The sequence below is a fragment of the Parasteatoda tepidariorum genome, chromosome 2 (genome assembly GCF_982258835.1).
Source record: "Parasteatoda tepidariorum strain Cologne lab strain chromosome 2, Ptep-v5.0, whole genome shotgun sequence".
NCBI classification, from domain to species: domain Eukaryota; kingdom Metazoa; phylum Arthropoda; class Arachnida; order Araneae; family Theridiidae; genus Parasteatoda; species Parasteatoda tepidariorum.
Genome location: NC_141756.1, coordinates 7,685,381 through 7,712,382, shown reverse-complemented (window position 1 = coordinate 7,712,382; position 27,002 = coordinate 7,685,381). Strand labels below are relative to the sequence as shown.

Genomic DNA, 27,002 nt, shown 5'->3' with positions numbered 1-27,002 from the left:
AGCAGTGCTTAGAAAAAAAAAATTTGAAAGTCACTGCGGTAGATCTTTAAAAAAAATTACCTTCGTTTGAAAAATATTATTCAAATTATGCACTATTTTTGAATTTATTTTAGAGACCAAACAGCATCCATAATTATATAAAATCGATCTTATCGTGAAGGCAAGGAAAAAAACAAATAATAGGATATAACAAGTTTGCAGATAGCTTTACAAATCAATAAATAAATTAAATTAATGTACCAATAGTATCGTACCAATAACTGACTTTTTCTCAAGTTCATTGTGCTACTCAATTAGGGCGGAATAGCTTGGTTGGTAAAACGTTGGGCTTGCGCTCATGAGAACGAGAGTTCGAATCCTGCCAGCCAAACAATACCCGTGAATTAAATAGTGGCTGGTGCACGTTAAATCTGTCACGGTCACATAGTCCTCCAATTTCCCATAACAAATCGATACATTTGGAGGTATTGAATTGGATATTGATCATTCTCTGGTTTAGGTTAAAATTTGACCTAAACCAGAGAATGATCTGTGTATGAATGGAGTATGATTAGGTCCTCCGTGTAAAACGGGCTGTGTCGCGTGTTTGTGTGGCTGAAGTCATTTTCTTGACCATAGATGGCTCCACTGAAAGCACTTTCTGTCTTATATAAATTCGTTCGATTTCAAGCAGGATTTCTGGTTTTGTCCTGTGGCATTAGTAAGAACAACTACTTAATTTTATATGCACACTAATTAATCTTATCAAATAAACAGTATTCAGGTTAAGTTATAGCATCAAAGATTTTTGAAAGCGCAAGTTTTTTTTTAACCAATGGGAAAGCACGACTGGGATTTTTTTACCGGATGAAATTTCACCAATCTTTAATCTAAGAAAGAGGTGTGCGTACCATATTAAACAGAAAGTTTTAATTTTTTGCTTTAAAAAGTAAAATTTGTCTTGAATTTTCAAAGTATACTCTTAAAAAAATTATCTGATAAAGCAATAAGAGTTTTCAAGAGTTTTTTCAAAAATATTTAAAGTTTCAAGCAAATCATTATAAAACTCTCTGTGAGACTCTTCCCGTTGAAACTCCATCAAATAAAGACAAAAGCAGAAAACGTTTTTTTTTTTTTAAATTTGATTTTGTAGTGGAAGGAAACTATTTTTTAAAGACTAATACAGTGGTCTAATTGAAACAATGCAGCCTTTTTCAATGTAGAAATGACTAGTAGTCTGACATTTACTAAAAATCGTAATTTTTTGTATAATGTTTTTTTTTTTTTTTTAAATAAAATTCAATTTTTTGGAATTCTTCGTTCAGTCGCGAGTTATACTCGCCTACTAGCAGAAATATTCGGTTTTTTGACTTTATATGATGGTATCGTGTTTTATTTTTATCTCAATGAGAATACTTTTCTAAAGGGCATTCTAAAACCAATTCTCAGTAACTTCAAACGTTTTATAGAAAATTTAATAACTGTGCATGTATCATTCTTTTTTATGCAGTTTTAGTTTTAACTGTCTTTTATTTACAGTTTTTTATATACAATTTTTATATGTAGTATTTAGTTTGAATAAAATATTTATTATATTTAAAAAAAATACAATATAATCAGCTTTTTTTCCTTTTAAAACTCAGGTAAACGCTTTAGTTTTCTTGTCCTTCGTTAATTGATCTACTAAGCAAGTCCAAACAGGCGGCGATCATTGTAAGTTACCATCATAAATGCAGATTCAATATTTAAATGCTGGATTCGAACTTGAATGATGTAGATTTAATAACTAAATCACGTTCCCGAAAGTATCATATGCAAATAAAAGACCTAAAATGGAGTACAAAGGGAACGAAACTAGCATTGCAAATACTCTGACACGAAATTATTTAGAAATAAACAAAGCTATAAAAAAATAAAATCAAGCAAAATTTATTGCCTATTATAGGAGAAAAAAACTACTATAAATATGTTTCATAGCTACTGTTTCACTTATTTATGGGTAATTGAACTTGTGTCTGCTCAAAACATAATAAAAATATATCGATTTCGTAAAAAGAAAACATATTAAAAAAAGTAATACGTCATGCTTAAGAGTTAGACGTATTGAGAAGGTTATGATACAGCTGTGGTTACAATGACAGGCAACTGTTTCGATTCAACTTTGTCATTGAAATCTTAACACAATTTTTTTTTTCTCAAGGTGTGTGTTTTCTGTAAATACGCATTTCTTGTACTTTTTCGCATTATGCACCTATGTTTCTAACCAGTATCTATACCTTCTTTAGAGACGCTGAAAAAATGGCATTTTCTCATTGGCTTAGAGCTGGCCATTCATATAAATTAAACTGCAGACGATATTTTTTTTCCAAATATTTTTAAGACATCAGTGATGCTTGATAGCTTATAGCCCAATTTGATAAAAAAAGTGTTTATTGCACGTTCTTTAATATTTAATTATTTTTTATTCGTTATGTAAGATAATCTCCATGATCAACGTAAACGTGGTAGAATAATCGGACTACATCAGCTAATTAGTGTCCCTAAAGTCAATTTAATTATAGTCTTGCTTTCAGAACATGTTTATATAAAACAAAATAATTTAAAATCAACGGTAATTGAAATAAGAAAATTTATGTATGCAAAAAGGAAAAATCAATCGAGAAATAAATAAACTATTCTTGACCCCAATGCTGTTTATTTAATTTTGATAACACGTACCAACTGAAATGAAAAAGAATAAGCTATGTACTGAGAAGTAAAATTAATGGGAAAAAGGTTATTATTCTTTTGAGGAAACCGTAAAAAAAAAACTATCATACCACTTTTGGCTCTAACGATCTTAATCTAATTTTGTTCATAGGTTCTAATTTAAATAAAAAAAATAGATATGTACTAAAAAGCAAAACTAAAGGCACTTATTCTTTCAGGGGAAACATAAAAATATCACCATACTTTTTGATACCATTGATGCTTAATTGTGGTAATTGTTACTAATTGAAATTTTAAAAAAAAAACTAGCTACAAGTATTAAAACGGAATAATTATGAAAAACCGTTGATTAATTCGTTTAAGAGAAGCGTAAAAGTATTGCCTAACTATTATTGCCACCAATGATGCTAACTAAATTTTGGTAATAAGTACTAATTAAAATAAAACGAAATAAGCTATGTACTAAATAGCAAAATTAATGGAGGAAAATTACTTATTCTTTTAAGGTAACCACAAAAATTTGACATGTAATTATTGATGCTAAATTAATTTTAATAGTAGCTTCTAATTGCACTGTTATTAAAATAACGAAACAGCTAAATTGAATTAATATTTTTAATTCGTATATGCATCGGATATTTTACATCATTAGTTTGGACAAAAACTTTTTGTTTCTTTCACCTAAATATTGCTAACTTACTGAATGTAATGAATATCCAGTTAAAATCGTACTTAAATAAGAAAGTTGAAGTTAATTATCGAGGAATAATAAAGTAAAACAATAACCTATGAAATTAACGTCAATTTAAAGATGGTACTTTTCTATACCTAAACAATATCAAAATAAATGGTGAAGGTCACAACAAACCTTGAATTTTGAGATTAATGTCTGACATTACACTACTGCCAGCTATATTTGATATGGTTGCTATATCAAATGAATTGTAATATGCAAAAACTTCCATATTCATTCAACAAAATTGGTCGGAAAGGAAAATGAAAGTATAGTTGTATAATACATATACGAAATCAGGTATTGATAAAAATCTGACGTTTCTATTCTGAGATCTTCACTCATTCTAAGAGTTTTGGTGTTTAAGAGTTTTGATTATCAATATCCAACTGAAAGTGACATAATTTACTATACTCTGTTTTACTTTAAGAAAAATCCCATATCCCTATAGAGGGAGCCTGTTTGCATCTAAGTGCATGCTAATAAATGGAGGCCAAACTCCTAGCGCGAACTATATCAGTATCATCAACCCTTGAAAAGACTATGCACAGCCATCTTTTTGCTTGCTTTCTTATTAACAACAATAAACAATTAACAAGTAATAAGAATTAATAAAAATGATATCTAAAAATCGTAAAAAAATAAACGTCTTTCTGTTTGCTTTTAAAGAAAGTGAATAATAATAATAATAAATATTGTTCTTGCAGACGATTTTCTACACCGAAACTAAAGTAAAAATTCTTTATCTCGCATTTGATTTTTTACGAGCATATCAGCATAAAGCGCGCCATTGTAGGGGCCCAATCAAATCCAATGCTCTTGCAACGTCATACAGTCGTTTCTCTTTTATGAACTCTTTACATCTCTTTATTTATCGAAATATATCGCCAAGTCAAGAATTCCAGTAAGACTGCGAAAATATAACCGTTTTTGAATAACTCTATGATATATATCGCAAATGACAGCTCGAATTAAATTTCTGTCTGACTTGTTTAACTTTTAAGAGCTTTTATATTGCTTTGAAAGCACATTTGTATAATTTGATAACGAAATAAAACAGAACTATACGCAATTGCGTATGATTACTTAAATCCTCTACTTATGATTACTTAACTCCTCTACGTATGATTACTTAAATCCAGGGGCTCTAGTCTTTTCTTTACTCTCAACGGAGTATAGTATACTGCAGTTAAATGAAATCAATAGTTTCTTATTAAGCCTAATTTAACCAAAAGAGAAACGTCACTAGTATTCGGCGTTAAAATTAGGAATTCAATATGCCACACATCAAAATTTAGTAAGTTCTATAGCATCCTACGTAATTAACCAAAAGCAGCTATTCGAAAATTGTTCTTGTCTCTTTCTTTTTTTTTTGATGAATAATGAAGATACTTTTTTTAACTAGTAGTTCCAAACATGCTTCACCTTATTTTAAAACTAACATCATTCAAAAAAAATTCATAATATCCTGAGATCTATTATTTTAGAACAGCCATATTTTTTAAAAAAAAATTAACAACCAAAACCATGCAACTACAGAATAAATGTTACGTTTCTTCAGTCTGCGGCCGCACTTTTAAAACACATTTGCTCTTTATATGAAATCCAATCCTTAATCGGCCTACCTTTAGGTGTGGTGTAATAACACCTCCAATTATAGTCTGGAAATTTCTCACAGCATATTATGTCGATGCGAGACCTTCAAACAGAGCCGGACTACATTTTTTTTCGAAGCTAAGCAGATGTTTTTAATTGATGGGGTCATTATAACTCTATGAGAAGATTCATTCAAAAAAAAAAATTCGAAACGTTCTTTTGCACTAAGATAGCAGCATATTTAATGAAATTTAAATTACTTTCTGTAATCGATATGTGCGTCTGCCCATTTAAAAAGGGTGTGAGATGGCAAAAAATAGTACTATAGTTTGAATGCCAACTTTATTAATTTTAATCTTAATAGATAAACACGCCTTGTTTGAAATAAATGTGATCTGCTTTGGATAGATAGAAACTGGAGTAAGATGATGATGCGAAAATCAAAAAAAGTATAGAATAACGCTCCGATGAATAATGCAATTATTTGCCCTAGTTGGAAAAAAGGAAAGCTAAACGTTAGTTTACGAACGAAAATTAGATTCGAAGATCTACATTTGTTAATTAGCAACAACAGCCTGAAATAAAAAAATTTAAGAAGTGGCGAATCACTGAGAAGAAGGACATCGTGTAAGACCGTCAGATAATTTAAACTCATTCGCAAAACATATTTTTCCTAATAATTTTGTATTCTATTATCCTGAGACAATATACATTTTTTTTCTTCAAATTTATCATGAAATTATATACTTTTTTTCAAATTAATCATTTCATTTATCAACATTTATCATGAAAACACAAAAATTTTATAGAATGTTACACAAAACCAAACTGTTCAGCAGAACTTTTATCCCTTAAAATTATATATATATATAAGAAAGAAAAAGCAGAAAAAAAACCATAAGAAATACAATATTAAAATGATTTTAAAAAAAAAATAAGACGAATTTTTTTTCTCCAGTAGCTAACTTTTCTTGATAGCTTCAAAAGCGTTAAACAATCAACTAATATTTTTATAAATTTTACAAATGTTTTTGCTCTAGATTTTTGATTTGTCTCATATTATTGTCAACGCGATTTCAACAAAAACATCATATTAATCCATTTAGTGATCTGACTAGCTTCATTAATTCCTAAACCTCACACTTTGTTTTTATTATAAGTAATAATCAATTAGTACTCAAAATTTTTTTTATTCTTAAAATGGATCCGTGGGTCGTGAGGTCAATTGGGTCGTTGATTTTGAATCGCGACTAAACAGGGTTAATTACTCCTGACCTATAGCGCAGATTAGGCAACATTTTTTTTAATGGACCAAGGAAGGAACATTAGATTTTATTCAAAGATAAATTATGATACCTTCAATTCTTTAAGACATGATAATGAAGATGTTTTATCCATTTAGCGAAAATTATACCTAAGTTTAAATACAGAGGCTTAAAATATGATTAATTTTAAAAAAATATCGACAAACATTATAATCGAGAGTATGATTTTAAATTATAACATTATACTTCAATTTAAAATTTAACACTTGTTCTGTAATTTCAGACATTTTTAAATTCATGACTATGCCTTTATGAGCTCGTTTGTGGGAATAAAATTTTGCAGTTGAAATTTTGACACCTCTCCCACTAGCTACAATCCGCAAACTGAAGAACAGTGTCTGATAATAAGGCAAGTTTCAAACGTTTTCTGACGGTACGGTCATATCAGCAGAAAGAACTGAGCGCAAAAATACGCCCCCCCCCCTTAAATAACTTTTGAACTAATGATCGATATTCACGTTCTAGGACTCAGCGTTATCAATCTCAGCTCCACTAATTAGTTAGTGCAGATGATATTTCAAGTTATGAAATCCGACACAAAAACATACTTTCTCTGAATGAACATACTGTTTTTTTTTCGCGGATTCTGTCCCCCAAATTATTGGGGGTAGCATGGTCCGTTTGGTCAGGAGAATAATCCATGGACACAATAATGTTTGTTTATTTGTTTGTGTTATTTTATTTGTTTTACAACCGTCGTTGAACGGTCGACCCAATTTTGGGTTTACAACTGCCAATGTTCAACTCCGTAGCCCTGTGATTTTGAACCCAATCCAGAAAACAAGAGAACTTCTGGATCAAGTATTGGGAGAAATTTCCTTTCGTGGAAGACTTTTTGATGAAAACCTGTACTTGCGTTACGTGGAGAGGAAAAGCACGAAAACCTCCCACGGTTAGCCTGATGGCAAGGGGACTCTAACCCATGATCCGTCTACCGTTGAGTATATTTTACGTCAGCACTGAGATCGGTGCTATCCAGGTGCGGAATTCGTATTGACCAGTCATCGCCAGACCCTTTTCACCTCATTGGAAGGCACACGCTCTATCCCTTGAGCCACCACGGCTCCACTAAAGTTAATTTTACTTTTTGCGTATTTTGAGATTTTTAAGCGAATCGAAAAATTTTGCACATAATTAAAAAATTCGTTTAGTCAAAGATAAATTCTATGCAAAAATAACTTTTATGCAAATATTAATTTTGTTATTATATGTAATTTTACATGGCAAAACACAAATTTTTAGCGAAATCGGCTGAATAGTTCCTGAAAAATCGAAATTTTAAATATACGACTTTTTTACTGCACACTGTACGCTAAAGGTATACAAAATATTACATTCCGATTGTAATATAAATTATCTGTGCATCTAACTGCAGACTGGAGTTCTTTCTATACGTAGTATAGATAAGACGTATGGTCGGCAAAAAAACAATGATAATCTGACCGGGTTCGAATCCCAGCGATGGATGGCGGATACGAATTCCTCATCCGGCACGCACCGATCACAGTGCTGATGTAAAATATCTTCAATTGTTAACGGATCAAGGGTTAGAGTCCCCTCATCGTCAGGCTAACCGTGCGATGCTTCCGTGATTTTCCTCTCCATGTAACGCAAATTCAGATAGGTTTCATCAAAAAATCCTCCACGAAAGCAAAACCAATACTCTATCCAAGAATTCCCTTGTGTTCTGAACTGAGTCCGAAATTACATGGCTATAGATTTAAATCAGTTTATTTCTTTGTAATATGCATCAAAGATAATAAATAAGAACAACAAATTCGGCACAAGGGGGTCAGATTAGGTAGGTCGGTAATTTACTTACGTTGCACTAGAGCTGCTTAATGGGCTATAGGCGACTATCTGGGAAAATCACTGAGGATGATCCGAAGACATGCCATCACAATTTTGATCCCCTGCAAAGAGGATGGCTCCTTTGCTTTGGTAGCTTGGAGACCAGCGAGCGAAGTACAGCACTTCCCGTTAAAACAGTTTAACGAGGCACCCTCGGTCCCTAAGCAAGCTGATCAAAGTGTTCACCCACCCGCTTATTGACTGCAGGCTAGTGATGCTTGACTTCGGTGTTCCACTTTGAACCGCTTCTTTACAGTCAGTCCATTGCAAAACGTGACAGATTGGATACATTAAGTGTTATGGTAAGATTTTTAAGTTTGAAAATTAATAATGGCAATACTTTTTTCTGAATTTAAGTTTTCTTATTAATACAGCAGGAAAATTATAGGTTTCCAATCGTATTATAAAAATAAATCAATTGCGAAAATTATTCTCGTTTTTAAAGATGAAGGGTTGGAAATATCCTCTGCGAAAATAATCTATATTCAAATTGTGTGGTTTAACACCCAGACATTCGTTAACCTTCGCAGTGTTGACGAAGACTGGCAATATTTCCTTTCCTCAAAGATCTTCCTCCTTGAATCCAATAAATATTTTTTTTTCCTTTTTATTAAATTTATGAGCTTAATCTCATTCCATTAATCATATGAAACCAATTTTTGTTTTTCTTTACTAGTTTAAACTGTTTTACAAGACCTTATTCAAGTTGACAGCTCATTTACAGCTATTTTTTTTTTTCAAATTAAACAGGCTCGCAAAATATTGCGTAAGGATTAAATTCTTCATATTAATATTTATCGTTACCAAATTAAAAATCTATTTTGATTGATTACATTTCATTTTATTTATTCTCTTCATTGGTATTATTTTCCTTCATTCAAATCACATTATATTAATTTTTTTTGGTACATAAGAGCACGAGGCACTAATAAAAAGAGTTGCAGAATTTTAGGAAATTACTTGCAGAAAGTGTATAAAAAGAAATTAAAATTATTCTGCAAAATCGATGCTCGGACAAAATTTTGATTTTATGCAAACCGGTTTACGCATATTTTTGTATTCCGCTCCCGGAAAAAAAAATAATGTTCATGTGATCTCAAAAATTATATTATTATCAAAATGAATCTGAAATATTGGGTTTGATGCAATCCTATCACCAACTACAATTTTATTATTGTTTATCGATTTACTTTAATTACTCGGAGTTTCGATTACAATGAAAAATTATAAGAAATTCTATTCAAGTGACGTTTTAGAAGATTTTAAGACGTCTTATTCATTGAGTCTTGTAGATCCTGTCTATAGCAGTGCTTAGTAGAAAAATGTTTTGTAAGTAGATCTTAAGAAAAATGACCTATGTTTGAAATATAATCTTGTCTTGAATATAGTAAATATAGTCTTGTGGATTCTATATATAATTCACTATGAAACTTTTTTCGCTTGCAAGAAAAACGTAGTTTTTAAAAATGTAATGTTCTTTTTTATTTGTGTACTTCATGAGAGCTTATCTGAACATAGAAGAAAAAAACATTCGAGTTGATATAACGTCATGTGACAAGTGAAATTGGACGTAATACAATACCTAAAGTTGTTAGAACTTCAATCCTTCTATTAAATAAGATGTCGTAATAACGCACAATAAAAATTTTAACACCTACAAAGACATTTCAATGGAGAATTCATTTATGGAAAGAATAAAAAATAGCCATCATTATCTAATTACATCTTCATAAATGTCAACAAAATAACTATTTTTGATCATTTACTGATCTCAAGGTGACGTGCAAGATCTGAATGCTGATGTCTAAGGTAAAAATAAACTTTTCCAGTAAAAGAACATAAGAATTGACCCACGAAATCTTTCCAAGAAATCCTCCAAAGTGATGCAATGCAGTGGAATTTCCACTTTGGTCTACGATTTAAGATGAAAATAAAACAATGCAGAGTGGGGGAAAGTAGAAATCCCCCTCCCCCCTGTTTCAATTTATAAAAGGAAAAAAAAACTTCCAATTTTCGAAATAATGTGAACTGTCATTGTGACATCAGAAAAATAAATTATTAAAAAATTGAAATGAAGAACGGGTGTCAAATAATAGACAATGAACGAGGAAATCACCTGCCGAAACTATTTAACCACATTTTAATTGCTCGACTGGAAAATATTTTTATGCGATTGTCATCATTTTGTTTCTTTGAATCTTCAAAACCAACAATTACGGAAAAACATAATATATAATTATTTAACTAGCCGCCTTTCTTGACCAGCTTGGTTACTTTTCAAAGTTTTCCTAAAATATTAACTTTAATGGTAACCAAGCAGAATGCACAGCACAGCTGTATTTAAATAATCCTTCAACCCCTCATCCAATCCTGATAACTTAATTAGTTTTAAACAATATATTTAAAAAAAAATTTCACCGTAAATGTTTTCAATACGCGAACTATATAATACTTGGGATCTATACCAGGGAAATTATTCAAACTTTGTAAATAAATAAAAGATAAGCCTTTTTTTTTTTTAAATTTCATTTTGAAATTTTTATTAACGAAAATATCCTTTAAAATGCGCTATTCGTCTAGCTTTTAGCGGCTGATTTGCACGCGCGGAAGTACTTTCAGAGATATCCACTATAGTGTCTAAGTTCTTTAAGTGTTGATTTTTAGTAATAATTTAAAATCTGTCCATCAGTCATTTCACACAAACCGTAAGTATGAGTTCGGGACATTTCAACAGCAAAAGTATTAAAATTATTTCCATCTGCGTCGTGAGATAAGATTGAAAACTTATCCCAAATCTTGATTACTTTCTCACACACCCCTCGATCGATCGATAACTTGAGTACCTTATCATACAACACATGCTGTTACTTGAAAAGGGCAAGTTTCGTCAACAATAATTGGTACGAAAATATGTGGAACCATTCTAGAAAGGGTTAAAAATAAATCTAAACTAGTGGGCTGCGCCCCCTGTTCGCTAACGCTCGCCAACCCCCGAAAATTGCTACGCAATCTTATATGGTATGCTTCGCTCGCTACTAACTTAGGTACATTACAAATGCACAAAATTCAAAACATTCAAATCCATATAACAACTTTTCTTTTTAAAAAAAATTACATCTTTTTAGTAAATACTAATAAGTCATTAAAATAAATTTGAATTCAAATAAATGACATGCAATTCGTTAAACCTATTAGAAATGTGTTATAGTATAAAATCTTAAGATAAAATTTCTAAAACTGATAACTCTTTAAAAAGATTTAAATTTTGGCTATAATTAAGTCTATTAAAAATTGAAATAAGTGAATTGAAATGGAAAAACCTGCGTAAACAAATAAATTCTAGTAAAACAAATAAATTCTTGATATAAATTAAAAATCGTCAAATAAATTCGTAATACATAAATTCGTGAAAAAAAAGCGCTTTCGACAAAATACTAAAATAGAAATCTATCGACAAAGACTACTCCCTTCTGCCTAGCTTATGCTCTCTCTGGTTATTTCAGTTTCCGTTTTTAAAGGCGCTACATGTTGAGCCATCTCAGCTAGATTTGGCATGTGACATTTTTAGCTGCAATCATTAGTCGATTTTCTAGCGTTGCCACTCGGGGAGTTGTAATGAGGCTTTTTTTTTGTCGCCGTGTAAGAGAAATATATATATATAGATTATTACTTCTTAACTAAGATTTTATTTGTATACACTATGAAAAAGGGTTTTACAAAATTAAGTTATTAAATCAAAATAGAGAAATACTCCTGTTTATGGAGACTGCGGAATGGAGACGTTTACAGAGACGATGCGAATTAGTAAAATGCTAAATCAATGAATCGGTATAGGAAATTGACGAATTAGTCTAATATTGAAACAACGACGCGGTATGGTGAATTGATAAATTGGTTTAATGTGGAATCAATGAATCGGTATAGTGAATATGGGAAAACGCAAACTATATAATATTTGGGATCTATACCCTAGGGGAATTATATAGAATATACATATATATAGAAAAAAAATTCTTCACACTTTGTACATAAATGAAAAGAGGAATAAGCCTACACTATAAGACAGTTTTTTTTAAATTTCATTATGAAATTTTTATTAACGAAAATATCCATTAAAATGCGCTATTTGTCTGACGAATTCTAATTTACCCGATAAAGAGACACTCATAACCCCCACCTACGCGACCCCCTGTTTCCAAATTTAACTGTGACCGTTCCCAAAAGTAATTGTGAACTATTTACTAAAATCCCCCCGTTCTATAATGATTCACGATGAAATAACCCAATGACCGAACTTTCGTCGCCGATCGATCGATTTGTGGAATCGCGACAGGTCTGCTCTGAAAAGGAATGGGGAAAACCCATGGTTTGAAACAAAAACATGCAGAAAAACCACCCTTTTTTGAACTCTTCATTGTCTTCTTGAAGGATAAGTGTAGAACATTCTAGAACCCTTCCTCATTCGAATCATTTAGTTAACCCGATGGCATTTACTGACTACTCGTCTAGCCGTTTAGGTAAAAATGCGCCATTGTTCCCGTCTTATGCAAATCAAATATTTTATTATTCATTTCGACACGAAACACTGTTTTCTTCTTTGATATCATCTTCACACAAATTATATTGTCTTACACGGGGTCGATTTAAAACGTTTTGAAAATTAAAAGAAAAAAAACGTTATATTTTTAGAACAATGACTAATTAAATTTGTTTGGGTTCCGCTACTCGTATAGTTTCCAATTTGGGTGAATTTCCATAAAAGTTATCTTAACTCCTTAAAACGATGTATAGCTTCAAGAATAGGAAACATATCAAAGTACTTTTTTGAATTTTTTCATAAAAACAAAAGTCTCTCCCAATAGATTTTTTGTAAAGCTTCTTTATTGAAAAACTGTTTAACAGCCATTTTGTTTAGGATTACTTTGGAAATTTTTTTACAATTCATTGATAAGACAAAAATTATTTTTTTAAAGATTTTTTTTTTACTGTCTCGCCAAAACAAGATTGCTTTACCAATGTAGTATAAAGATGCAAAAATAGTGAGTTTAATTTTTACTTACTAATAAATTAACTCGTATTCAGAAAACGTTTCAACACAACTCACAAAAATTTTTCGTTTCAGCAAAAGAACACATACTAAAAATTAAAATTAAATTTAGGTTGTACTATGAATAATGCATTCTTTGAAAAAAAAAATTACCAATCAATAATTTACTTTATTCTTAATTTAAAATTCAATGCTATCAAAATGGAATGAGGTCATACTGTGTTGAAACATATCTCAGAGAAAATGAAGCGGAGCAATTAAAATGTTTATTTACAATTTACAATTTAAAATATCGAAAGAAAAAATTTATAGATTTTTTTGTTCATTAGTTTCTAAAATCGGGCAAAAGAACATTAACAGTGAATAACATTAACATAACAATATCAATAGAATTAAAAATTAGATGCTGTTAAACGTTAATATTCTTACATTTTGATCAATGCCCTTAAATAACATTTTCCCAATTTTTTTAATACAGTAAACACAAAATATTTTATATTCTTTGGAAAGTGGCATTCTTTTCAAAAAAGGTTGGCCGTCCCTTGATGCAACATTAGACAGAAATAAGTGCCGAAAGCCACGCGGTTTGCAACGTGCCATTAGAACAGACATCCCGTTTATTTATACTTTTTTTTTTCTTCCCGGCATCACACTGAAAGCCTACGAAATGAGTCGCTAAAGTGAAAAAGTGACTTATCTAGATCTTGCGCACGATGCGTTTCTCGTACATATTTTGTTATTATTTTAAAGAGGCTTTTATCGTTCGAAAATGGAAAAATTTTATTTTTTGAGAGAGATTGGATTTTTATGTAATAGTTTGCCTAATATAATAGTTTTTATTAGATTAACATAATAGTTTTTAGTGTCAATATCTGTAAAATATCGTTAGTAAAAAGTTTTTAGCTTTCGTGAGTTTGACGAGGGAATCTTATAATCAAAAATTCAACCTCTTTCCAACTAGCTTGAGCACTTAAATTTCAGTTGCAGCTCTGTGGCTCATTACAATTCAAGTTACAATTATTTTATAATTGTTGAAAATACAATTTCCAACATTTTATCATCAATTGGAATTCTATCTACGTTGCATAAGAGCATAATAGTTGTAGAAAATTCTATCACCATTGAAATTAGCATCACCACCACTCTCACGACTTTCATAAGTGATGCGCCTTACATTTTTTGTTTTAGGTCACACAAAAAATTAAATTATTTTCTTACCTTTAGTGCTCTTCAAAAGTGCAGTTTTTAAAAATTTTATTTTACTTTTTAAGTATTTGAAAGAATCTATAATAGTTTATAGTCTTTTGATAAAAATATAGTCATTTAAATAAAAATAAGAATCTATTTTTATTTAAAAGACCGTCGTATATCTTTTAAACCTGGTTTTCATCTAAAATTTACAATTTCTCAAAGTTGCAGTTCGTTAACTTTCGAAATCAATTGGAACTTCAATTACACGACTTATAATGTCCGACTAATAACAATTTAAATCAAACTCAGTTTGTTTTATTTGAGTCACTTCGAAATTTGAACGTTCACATGGAACTAGGATACTAGAATTATGAAAAAAATCATAAGAGGAAAAAAAAGGAATTCAGTAATTATTTTCATCTTATTTTTATTTAATTTTATTTACTTTTTTGTACATTTGCTGCAATGCTGCACAATTTGAGTTTTAAATATTCAAAAAAGAATTGTTTAGAGATTATTTTAGTTTAAAATTTACATTTTTATTTATTAATTTCCTGTTAAAGGAGAGAACAAATATGGTTTTGCTTGAAGTAATTTTTTTGTCAATTTTCACCTAATTTTACACTAGTTTCGTAAGAAACTCTTTCTTTTTGTTTTTTATTATAAAGCCATTATTATGTAACTGTTTTAGAAATGTTCTTTTATTTGCCATATTTTATATGTTTTAATATTTTTATAACATAATAACATAAAATATTACCTAGTTAAATGTTTTAGAAAAAAGACATTATCGAATGTATATATACGACCATGTGTATTTGTTACTGTGAATGACCGAAATTAAGAGAATGTCGACTTTCACCGGTGAATGTCAACAATCACATAGTCGCTTTGGTGAATGTCCGAAATATTAGTTATATCCGATTTTATATTAATTTGCTCGCTGATATTATTATATTTATTCGAAATTTTTATATCTTTTGACGATAGATTAGGAGAAACATCAATGTTCGGAATACCGGGTGAATATAAACCGGGCAGTGGCACTTAACTAGATCTAGTATATATTTCGGACATTTACCAAAATGACTATGTGATCGTCAACATTCACCGGTGGTAGTAAAAAACCACCAATTTCGGTCATTCACAGTAACATAAATTAGATACGTATTAAATAACTTAAATTTATTTAAATAAACTTTAAATCGCAAGAATTTTGATGAGAAAAAATGTAAACTATTAAAAAATAATTGATTATTAATATCATAAAAAGGACATTACTTGATGTAGAACGAGGAATTAGAGCGAATCAGAAAGTTACTACGAAAAAAAAAGTTACTGCACTATTTAGACAGCCCCTTAAAAACATTTTTATTACATTATAACACGCGAGATACCATTTAACTCGCAGTCGGGAAAATCCCAAAATTACACGATTAGAAAGATTTTAACCTCATCAACACTCAGACATGTTTTGCGATTTTTTTTCCCGTTGTTAAAGACATGACGACGAAATCACAGAAAATATGAGTATATACAAGAGAATATGAGTATAAAATTTTCCGTACTAAACGAATGTTGAAAATAAAGTGTTTCTGTGTGTCTTACTGTTATTTAGTGAAATTTCCAGAAAGTTGCAAAGCATATATTTCTAAACAATACTGAGGAAAAGTTTTATATAAAAATATTTCATTTTTGGAGAAAAAAAATGTACCTTACAGAATTATTTCTTTGAAAAAATTATTCTTTCTCTTGATTTAAATAAGTTTATTGATAATTCAGGTAGATATAAAAAAAAATTTGAGATATTATTTAAATTGTTAAATATTTGAAAGCTTGCAAATAACAAATTTTAAAAAAATAGCAGATATTAATTTTTATTATGCTTTTAGAGGTCATTTTAGAAGAAATTTGGAAATCCTTTAACGAACCTGTCGAAAATTTTTATCGCTTAAACGAAAATTTTACAAAAAAAAAAAAAAAAAAAAATTATTATCCTTTAAATGGACTTTTCACTAGATTTTTTATCGTTTAAACCTGCATTTAAATTTTTTTTTATCGTTTAAATGAGCAATTCACGAAAAAAAATTTTTTTACAGTTTAAACAGACCCAACACAAAATTTGACCTACGGAAAACTGAATATTCACAGAAATTTTTTATTTTAAAAAAGATTTGTTCTCAAAATTCTTCCCTTGAAAAGTAGGAATATTCATAAGTTTAAAACAAAAACTCTTTAAATAACTCTATTTTTGTCACTGGTAGAAAGACCCCATTTTCCAGTAATTATGAGATTCAAAAAGTTACGAGTAGATTTTTCACAAAATCAAAAAACAGGACCTTATGTTACAAATTAATTAAACTGTTAGTAGATTTTTTCACAAATTTACAAAAACAAGATATTTCACAGAAAGTCTGGTAAACGGCCATAAGAAAAAACTAAGTAAATAAATAAATAAAATAAGATCCTTAGTTCTTTCCCCTTTTCAAAATGCGATTTTATCAACCATTTGTTTTCTAAATTCCACTTCTTATGAGACAAAGTTCCATTAAAAGATGCAAAAAAGAAGAATGACGCAATTCGTTTTTACTTAACTTAAATGCAAAAAAAAAACTAATAAACATTTAATATTCTACCTGCTGTAATAACTAGATACAAAACTGTATTTCAAGGCATCGAAAATTTAACTTTTGAAAACAATCTAAACTGCTAAAAAAAACGCAAATTTTTGCATTTACGAAAAAAAATTAAGGTATTTGATCACAATTTGCAAGAAAAATATCAGAAATTTAAAATTTAAACTATTGACATCAAAGTTTAATTTTTCAATACAAATAAGTTTCAAAGTTATGTCTAAGAAATTTTAAATTTCTTAACTCAAGTATAAAAAAAAAACCATTAGGAAAAAAAAACTTACTTAGAAAAACAAAATTGCATCGAAAGATGCAATATGATAAACACTTATGCTAAAAAAAATCTTATGTGCAATATTTTATTAATATTCTCGTTTCAAAGTTATGTCTAAGAAATGCTAAATTTCTTAAAGCAGGTATAAAAGAATCATTAGAAAAAAAAAAAGAAAAGAAAAATCTTACTTAAAAAAGCAAAATTACATGGAGAGTTGCAATATGATAAACACTTATACCAAGAAATATCTTACGTGCATTATTTTATTTACATTCTCGTTTCCTTGTTTACGTTTCGTCGTATTTTTAAACAAGTTAAGTAGAAAATCTGTTTTTTTTATTTTTTTTTTTTTATTTTTTTTTTTTATTTAACAGATGAAACCTATAGAAACGAAAATTTTCAAACTTATTTTTGAGTACTAATTAAAATAACGTATAGTGTGCTAAATAAGCGAAACTCGTTATTTTTTGATATAATAATCGGATTTTCAAGTACCAAAGTACACAATCTTAATGATTTGAGAGTCGAATGTTAAACATGCTAATTAAATTTTAGCCGACAAAAGTTTTAATTAAAAATTCAGACACAAAACATTTATTTAAACATACATTTATGGATTCCTCTCCCTCAAAATATGGAAAAAGGGGGCAGACTCAATGTGGAAAATATGATCCCAGTTAAAATTTCGACTGAGAATTGGGACACTTTAATGTTAATTTCCCTTATCGTCTTATCTCTGCAACTATTTTAAGATAACCAATAACTCTTTGCAGGCAATAATAAAATCTGTGTTTATCCAAAAACAATTCAACTCAAAATCTATATTTTTTAAGACTTATTTTTATTTTAAGACTTAAGTTAATAACCTCCAAGAAATGTTTGAATTGTAAGGTTTACAAAATTTTCCTTCATTGCAAACTATAGAATTTTAAACGACAAAATAGAAAATTTGAATGAAATCAAATAGTTTTTGAGGAATAAATTTAAAAAAAAACTCGCATTTTTAAATTTAACAAATTCTGATTAAATTTTGAATTCTATAATAAAGTTCTCTTCAGTTGTCAATTACTCAAGTTTCATAGGCCATTTATTTAAAATAAGATTGTATTATTTATACTCAGACATTAATTTTGAATTAGTTTCAGTAAAAAAAAAAATTTAATTTAGATTTCGAATCCTCCAAAATTTTTCCTTCATGTAAACTGTAGAATTTTAAATGACAAATTTTAATGAAATCAAATAGTTTCTGAAAAATAAAATTTCAAAAAAGTCGTAAATTTAAATTTAACAGATTAAGTTTAAATTTTGTATTCTATTATCTATTAATAAATTTTTCTTTAGTTGCCAATTACTCAAGTTTCATAGGCCATTTATTTAAAATAAAATTGTATTATTTAGGCTAAGATATTAATTTTGAATTATTTACACTAAAAAAAACCTAATTTAAATTTTGAGTACTCTAAAAAAAATTTTCATTGCAAACTGTAGAATTTTAAATGACAAGATACAAAATTTGTATGAAACCAAAGAGTTTCTGAAAAATAAAATTTCATAAAGTCGTATTTTTAAATTCAACAGATTCCATTTAAATTTTGGATTTCTAATAAATTTTTTTAACCAATTAACAATTACTCGAATTCCAAAGGTCATTAATTCAAAATAACATTGTTGGCTCAGACATTAATTTTGAATTAAATTTCATTAGAAATATATCTAAATGTTGGTTTTAATTCCTGTAAAATGGAGAATGCTCTACAATTTAATAAATAAAGCACCAATAAATTTAATGTTTTAATTGCTATAACGATTCAAAGCTCTGATGTATGTTAATTTGCAATTTAGGTCAATAAGTCTCATTTAATAAACTGATTGATTAGCGACTAAAAGGTGGTGACCTTGACTCGGCCAGCAAGTCCAAAATGCATGCATAATACTTTCAGTCCCTCATTATGTAACGTGACACGCTGTCTGATAAATTAAATTGAATTAAATAAGCAGCTGTTTTTTTGAATTTAACATTATACTTTAAAAAAATAATATTGTTCATTTAAGGAAGACAAAAGTTTCGGAATCAGTAAATTTCATTTTGGAAATCTTTATTTAAAAAGAAAACTAGAAATTGAAATATTTAACTAACCACCGTCCTCGGAAAAATTAAAAACTGGTACTAAAATCTCTACACGGATAATTGAAAACTCGTTTTACCTTTCCAATTTAATATTCTGAGAACGGAAATCCCTCTCAGAGATTTTCTAACAGAAATAATTCTTTTGAAATAATTAGAATAGTTAAGAGGTCTGCTTCCGAATGCTTCTACTAGTTTTTTTTAGGACACTAATCTGCTTAACTGCACTGATTTTTATTTAATTCTCACATTTTTACTGAATGAATTTTGAAAAAAGAAATTATTACGCGAATAGTTTAAACAAAAACATTAATTTGTAAAATTCTATTACTAGCAAGAAAAAACTAAGAGCTTTATTTCTTAATCATGTTAAGCCTACAAAAATCATGTTAAGCATTACAAATTATTACTGCATAATAATATACAGTATTTACTATAATATAATAATTTTTATTATTCTTAAAAAGTTCTAATATCTATTATAAGTTATTCAAATAATAATCCGTAATTTTTATAAGATTTATGAAACTGATAAAATTTTCGTTGCTTAAATATTTTAGAAAACTGCTTTCAAAAAGGTAGAATTGAACTTAAAAAAGAAGGAAAAAAATATTTAATTTAAATCAGTGCTTGCAATTTATAATTGTATATTGAATAGAATCTTTTTACTTATATCTAATGAAGTTCAATTCAAGTTTTATTTTATTATTTTGTACTTAATGGAGTTTACAATTTTTATCAAATTATCTTTTTATTATTGCATTTGTAGTTAAAATAAATACAAACATGAAATAAATCTAGCAATTTCTAATATTCTTTAAATTTTTATCCAATATCAGATTTTTATAGTTCTTGTAGGATATATTACAATATATATAGACACACACTATATCAGTAAACATAAACTATATAAATTGTTTATTGTTTTGTAGTTGTTTCATAACAGTTTGTACTAAACATAAGTAACATAGTACATAATAAACATAATTAACATAAACTATGTAAAACAACAAACTATAAAACAACAAACAAACTATTAAAACAACAAGCAACAAAACGTACACGCACTAAACACAAACTATGAGCATTATTACCTTTGGTAATATAATTAAACAAACTGAAAGCGAAAAGTTTTAATCATCAGATAAATAGAAGAAAAATTTTTTTTTTATTATATAAACATATCTATAAAGCCATAAAGCAAAGATCGTGTAAAAAAATATTAAGAGCACAAAAAAATCATATTTCTCAACTAATCATCTGCTTTTCTAATTGTTATGTAACTATATAAATTTTAATTCTCATAGTTTCAGCAATCGATCGATAAAATTTTACAGCTAGACAATTTAGCACGATCTAAAGTATTTTAAAAAATTCCCGAAGATGTTTTTAAATTATTATTTCCATTTCAGAAGAAGAGTTTCAAAACATTGTTATAGTATTTCATTTATTTATTTATGCAGTTTTGGATATGGCTATATAAAGTTTTGTTCTTCAGTTAAGTTTGATAGATGGTAGCAAAGTTCAGTTTAAGATTTTGCCTCAGGGATTTCGAAGAACAAATCTCGGACCTCTCTGTTGATTGCGTGTGAATCTAAGTTCCACATTTTATTTCTATGGGAATATTTTTATGGTTTTAAGTCTCTAGCACAAATCTGTTCATAATTAAATAAAATAGAACAATAAATTTTATAGTTTTAATTTTTGTCTAGATTTTAAATTTATTTGAATTGATAATATCTATATAAATCGAAATACTCAACAATTTAAAAGCATTTTTATAGCATTTTCTATTTTCAATTTTAAACACATTTTTATTTTCAAGGACAGAATGCTAGAAAACTCTGATTAAAATATTTTTTTACACTTTTTTTTAAAAAATCTATGATCTGTCAATTTTGATTATTGAAGAACTTATTACTTATTTGTTAGTGATACACGTTAGAAATTTTCGTGTAAATTTTTATGTTCTATGCAAATTTCTCGTCAGATAGATTTCAATTTCTAATACAAGTAACCAAAACATAATTCTAATTGACCAATTACTAATCTTTAATCATGATTTTAAAATGACATACCTGTCCCCATGGTAATGCGATCGACAATTGTAGTTGCTAAGGTAACGACGACGCCTTTTAACTCGTTACAGCACGTCTTACGTCTAAATTGGATGAATAATAAACACGTTGCTGAAAAATCGTCTGTGGAAGATTCAGCGTATGGAAGCATGCGGTAGAACACAAATTTATAAAGAACAAAATTAAACATCAAAACAAGAATGCAAGTTCAGACGAATTATCATCATATCAGAAATAAAAATCATATTTGAAGTCAATCCCTGCATTCTTTTCCAAAAGGCAGACACAAAGCCCTGATACAATTGAACCGAAAGTATATTTGTTTCTAATTCAAATTCGTCTGCAGTAAATGGGCTGGTCACTATTAACTGCTATTCAAGCGCCCTCTATGTGAGAAAGTAACTCCCATCCTGATTGGTTTAAAGTTTGCGCACTTTTCGGTTTCTTTTTCTACGAAGTTAGTTTTTCTTTTTTCTGTTTTATAAGGTATTTAATTTCTTTGCCGCAAATGACTTTTCGCTGTAGTAAATCTGTTCGATAATATGACAGATAAATCATTTAAGTATGACATCTGCTAGTAAAGGAGAAAGCTTTTCGCTATATTTTACAGTTCTTGCGGCAATGTTTTGCAGGCGTTTTACAGTTCTTGCGACACTGTTTTACAAACATTTTTTTATTGTTTTTGCTGCGTTTTTACTTATATCGTGTAACTTTATTTGTATTTAAATTATCATGAAAACACCCCTTGATACAAATAACATAAAAATCCAATTCTTCAGAACCAATAAATATTTCTGTAGATGTAGTAAAGTAGACAATGTAGTAAAGTAAGGTTTCAGTAGACTAAGTAAATTTATTGTTCGTATACAATATAAATAAAAGCGTGTATATTTGTTTTTACTACATGTTTTCGTCCATAATATATTATATTGAAATTTATACTATCATTTTCTTAAAATTTATCGCGTGATCTTGTTTTACAGGTATTTTTAAATTTATCATGTTTAACATTTTTTTACTATGTTTTTTTGTATTTTTATTGCATGCTAGCTGAATACCCGTTCTTCAATCAAAACTATATAATCACACTCAAAACTAAAATATACCGGTACAATTGACTCAGTTAAAGTAGTAGTAGTAATAGTACTTTATTTGCGTCGCACTTGAGTTGTACTATGGACTATTATGGCGACGGTCTGGGATGTGATAAATGATTGTGATGATTTTAGGATGGATGTAAAAAGTGCGATAAATAGTGAGACATGACATCAAAATTTTCTGATACCGGGTACTCTTGGTTCCTTCTCACGCTCATCAAAGTGGTCAACTCACTGCCCGTAATATTTGAATTCGGTGATATACTGGGAACCATGTCTTACGATCAGTCAGCTGGAAGACGAGTTCAGATAATTATTATTATTAAATACAGCCTTTCTCTGGAACTTAAAGTTATAAGGCGAGGCAAAACACGTTTTTAGGAATTCAACTCATCAACATTATTCTAAATAATTGCAATTACGTAAAAATCTTAAATTTTTTTTTCAATGACAGTTAGTTTTCAATGATTGGAGATTGCAGAAACATGTTTCTAAAGAGTAACTATGAAGAAAAACAATCATGTAGTTCAGTTTTCAAACCATAAAGTTGTTTAAACTGACGTCACCTCTATTACCTGCCTACTGAAGATTTATTAATGATCAACGAGTTGCCGGTAGAACCATTTGGGATCAATATTACTTCTAAGCAAATTAATGCAATGCAAATAATTTGCAATCAGCAATAACACAACCAAAATATTACGGCAAATGATGGAATGATAATAGTCAAGTGATATAGTTCAACCTCTGGATTAGACTTTAAAATTTCGCTGATGCCATTTCACGTTCGTTTTCTTGAGCTTGCCAGACAGAAATGAATCGAAAATAAATATTCCCTGATGAACGTGCTATAAACAACTTTTTTGATTAAACAGAGCTGTAAGTTGGCAAACATCACTGATATTATCTATAATAATAAAATAAAGTGTTTGTGTGCGCATGTCTCTCATAACTCGAGAACTGTTTGTTCTAGCGTCTTGAAATTTGGACAGCGGATAAAAGAGGCAATTTAATCCCCGATCCTAAAAATCTTTCAAAAATTGCTCTTATGCCATTCGAGAAAGACATTTGAAAAATGATATTTTCTCACTCATTGCAATTGTTTCCTTGTCAACAAGCCATCGTTTTAAAACAAACTATGATTCAAATTTATCGAACATTTTAAACACAAACATCATTGACGTGTGGTAGCTAGCTCTCATTAACAAAAAATGGAGTTTATTGCTTGCTCGTTATTTAATTATATTTGTTCGTTATGTCAAATAAACTTAATTGTATGTATAGGTGGGAAACGTCACCAAATTAGTGTTATACGAAAACGTTTTTCAATAAAACTAAATGCTTTCAAATCAAGGGCAAATTAAATCAGAAAAATAAGGTATGTTCTAAAAAGCAAAATAAAAGGAGAAAAGGAGCCATAAATAATCGCTATAAGCAACTGTTGCTTAATTAATTTTCTTACTAGATACTAATTGAAATAAGAAGAAAAAAAGATATAACCAGAAGGCAAAATTAATGGGAAAATGAAGCTAATTCTTTAATAGAAGGGTAAATAATCGCCACATTGTTATTGGTACCAATATCGCTTAATTAATTATGGTAATAGATACCGATTAAAACAGAAAAAAATAAGTTACGTACTAAACAGCAAAATTAAAAGAGCAATGATAGTAACTCGTTTAAAAGAAAAGTAAGAAATTTCTATTCTATTATTGATGCCAATGTTGCTAAATTAAATTTTGTAATAGATGCTTACTGAAATAAAAGAAAGCTGTAAGCCAATAAAAAAAATCAATGGGTAAATGGTGCTGATTTGTAGCAGCCTAAAAAATCTAAATAATGTTATTGATGACAACGATTCTTAAATTATCTTGATAATAGGTGTTAAAATAAATAAAAAAAATTAAAAATTAAACTATGTTCTAAAATGCAAATATAATGGATACATGGTACTAATTCGTTAGGAGTAATGTTAAAAATCGCTATACTATTTTTAACACCAATGATACTTTATTAATTTTAGTAGTTCATACTAATGGAAATAAAATTAATCTGTGTGCTATAAAAGCAAAAATAATACTAATTCATTTAGGAGAAACTTAAAAAATGGCCATAGTATCTTTATCGCCAATAATGTTTAATTAATTTTGGTAATAAGTACTACTGTTATTATGGGAATTCGTTCAGTTTTAATAGATATACCTAATATATTAAAGCATAGGTACAAAGCATTACATTAGTATATTTTACTCATACATACAGTGAAACCTCCAGGAAGGACCACCTCTATGTAGCTACCCGGACTATTTAGAAAAGTTATCGGAGGGCACGGAATTTTTTCCATAGATTTTTGTGTCGAAGAAAACCTTTGAGAGAGACCATCAAAACCTCTCCTAGAGACCGGGCAAACCACTGCATAAAATGTGGAAAAGGTCAAATAAGTAAACACGAAAAAATATCGAAACAAAAAATGTTAACGAAACAAATAAGTTGATTAAAATATATTCAAAATGTTTGTGTAAGGCTCTTATTTAGAGAACTCTTATTGACGATATCTGAAAGATATCTCGAACTCATGTTGCAGTCAGAGTACACAAAAGACGATGCTATCAATGATTCATTTTTAGAAATTTATTTATTAATGATTTATTTATTGAAAGTTAAATTAGAAAAAAAAGTAATTTTTAAAGAAACTAAGCATTTCAGAAAAACAAACATCTTCTCATCTTTTAAAGCTGACTAATTTTTATGATATTAAAACTAAATGCAAACTTAAACAAAAAACATATATGTTTACTTATTTAAAATAGCTTTGTAATTGGTAAATTTGTTTTTAGAAAAACTAGGCACATTAACATAATTATATCAGTAGGGATCATTTTTATTGACGCTAAATTTAATTCATCGATCCGGTTTTCATGACGCCAACACAAGTGGAATTTTGCATCTAGAAAATAACATTGACTTAAATTAAAATGGTTTGCGAAAAATCATGTACCTTTGATTACATTTTGAAGTCAATGGAGGTAACTCCTAAGAACGACCCATCTCCATTAACAGCCATTTTCCATTTTACTGTGGGACAGGGAATAGTCACTCCAGAGAGGTTTCCCTGTACTGATATAGAAAGAGGTATTATATTTGCATATTTGGTATCAATATTGTGAATTTTTAATATAGATACTGTAATGAAGGTTTTTTACAACCTCTCCGAGATGGATAAGAACAGAAGAAAATCGCTTGATTATGATAAATTTTGACTATTGTGAGTTGGCCTCAAAGGATACTGAACACTTTATTTTGACGGGATAAACTATTAAAGTGTTGATGCGTTAGCGGAGTAGCACAGTAGTGAGTGAAAGTGTTAACTCACATAAAGAAACTTGAAGATTTAAACATTTCTTTATTCCATACAGTACCATCTCGATACAGCGTACAACTGAAGATATTTAAACATAAATACATCTTAACAAAAATGCTGGTACGTCACCAGAAACAACAACACAGTGACGTGACATAGTGAAGAGACAAGACAAGAACTAAGACAAGATCCCATGCTTACAACAATGCATGGCTTATATACAGATTCCATAATTATATGCACGGATGACGTCACTTACGTTATCTGAAAAGAAAATGTCTGTTGCCACCACACGACCGAAACTTAATTCTGTTAACTTAATGTATTCAGAGGAGTAACAAACCACTCCAACATAAAGATGTGTTTTGTTTAATGTAATAACGCAAAGACACTGGCAAGGACAAAACGTAATAATAAATGAAAAAAATCAAAATTATTTAAACTTTATTTATTGGTTTGGCATATGTCTTTCAGTTATGGCACCATTTTGTAGAGTTCAGTACTGATTTAATAATTATTTACGTTTTTTTTTCATCCCTTACGAAGAATGGGTATTAAGCTAGTATTTTAAATAAATGAAAAGCCTCTGGACTTTAATTTGTAGCATTAGGGAGATATCGCAAATGCTACAGCTTCCGCACTCTCCCCCACGTAAGATTTCAAGTTATTGCGTAGTAATTGTCAGTTCTGGTGAAATGCGCATGCACCCGTGAAAAAATATCAAACATACGTAAGGTGAAAATAAGAGATTTTGCAAAAATCGTAAGTTAAAAACGCAAACGTTGTGGAACATCATTTTAACTTTGACCACATCATAATGTTAAACATCACTATTGTTAAAGAAAAACCAATAAAACTATTTTTTTTTATGGAATAAACCAATAGGTTGTAAGATCACACGATTTATTTCTAAATTTCTTCAAATTCGCATTCCACATCTATGTTTTTAGTTCGAAGATAGGCTTAAGCAAAAAATAACATTTAACAGCTATAAACAGTGTGC

The 27,002-nt window shown here is 29.0% G+C and overlaps 1 protein-coding gene across 2 annotated transcripts in view; it reads right to left on the bottom strand.

The window, feature by feature from the left end:
- Positions 1–21,894, bottom strand: part of LOC107453330 (G protein-activated inward rectifier potassium channel 3) — a 92,637-nt gene extending 70,743 nt beyond the window's left edge. The window contains exon 1 of one of the 2 annotated variants that reach the window (XM_087156838.1): positions 21,542–21,894. The gene's annotated coding sequence lies outside the window, so the exon portion shown is untranslated. The remainder of the gene's footprint in view (positions 1–21,541) is intronic. The other variant, XM_021147829.4, reaches the window with a different exon arrangement.
- Between the last annotated feature and the right edge of the window lie 5,108 nt (positions 21,895–27,002).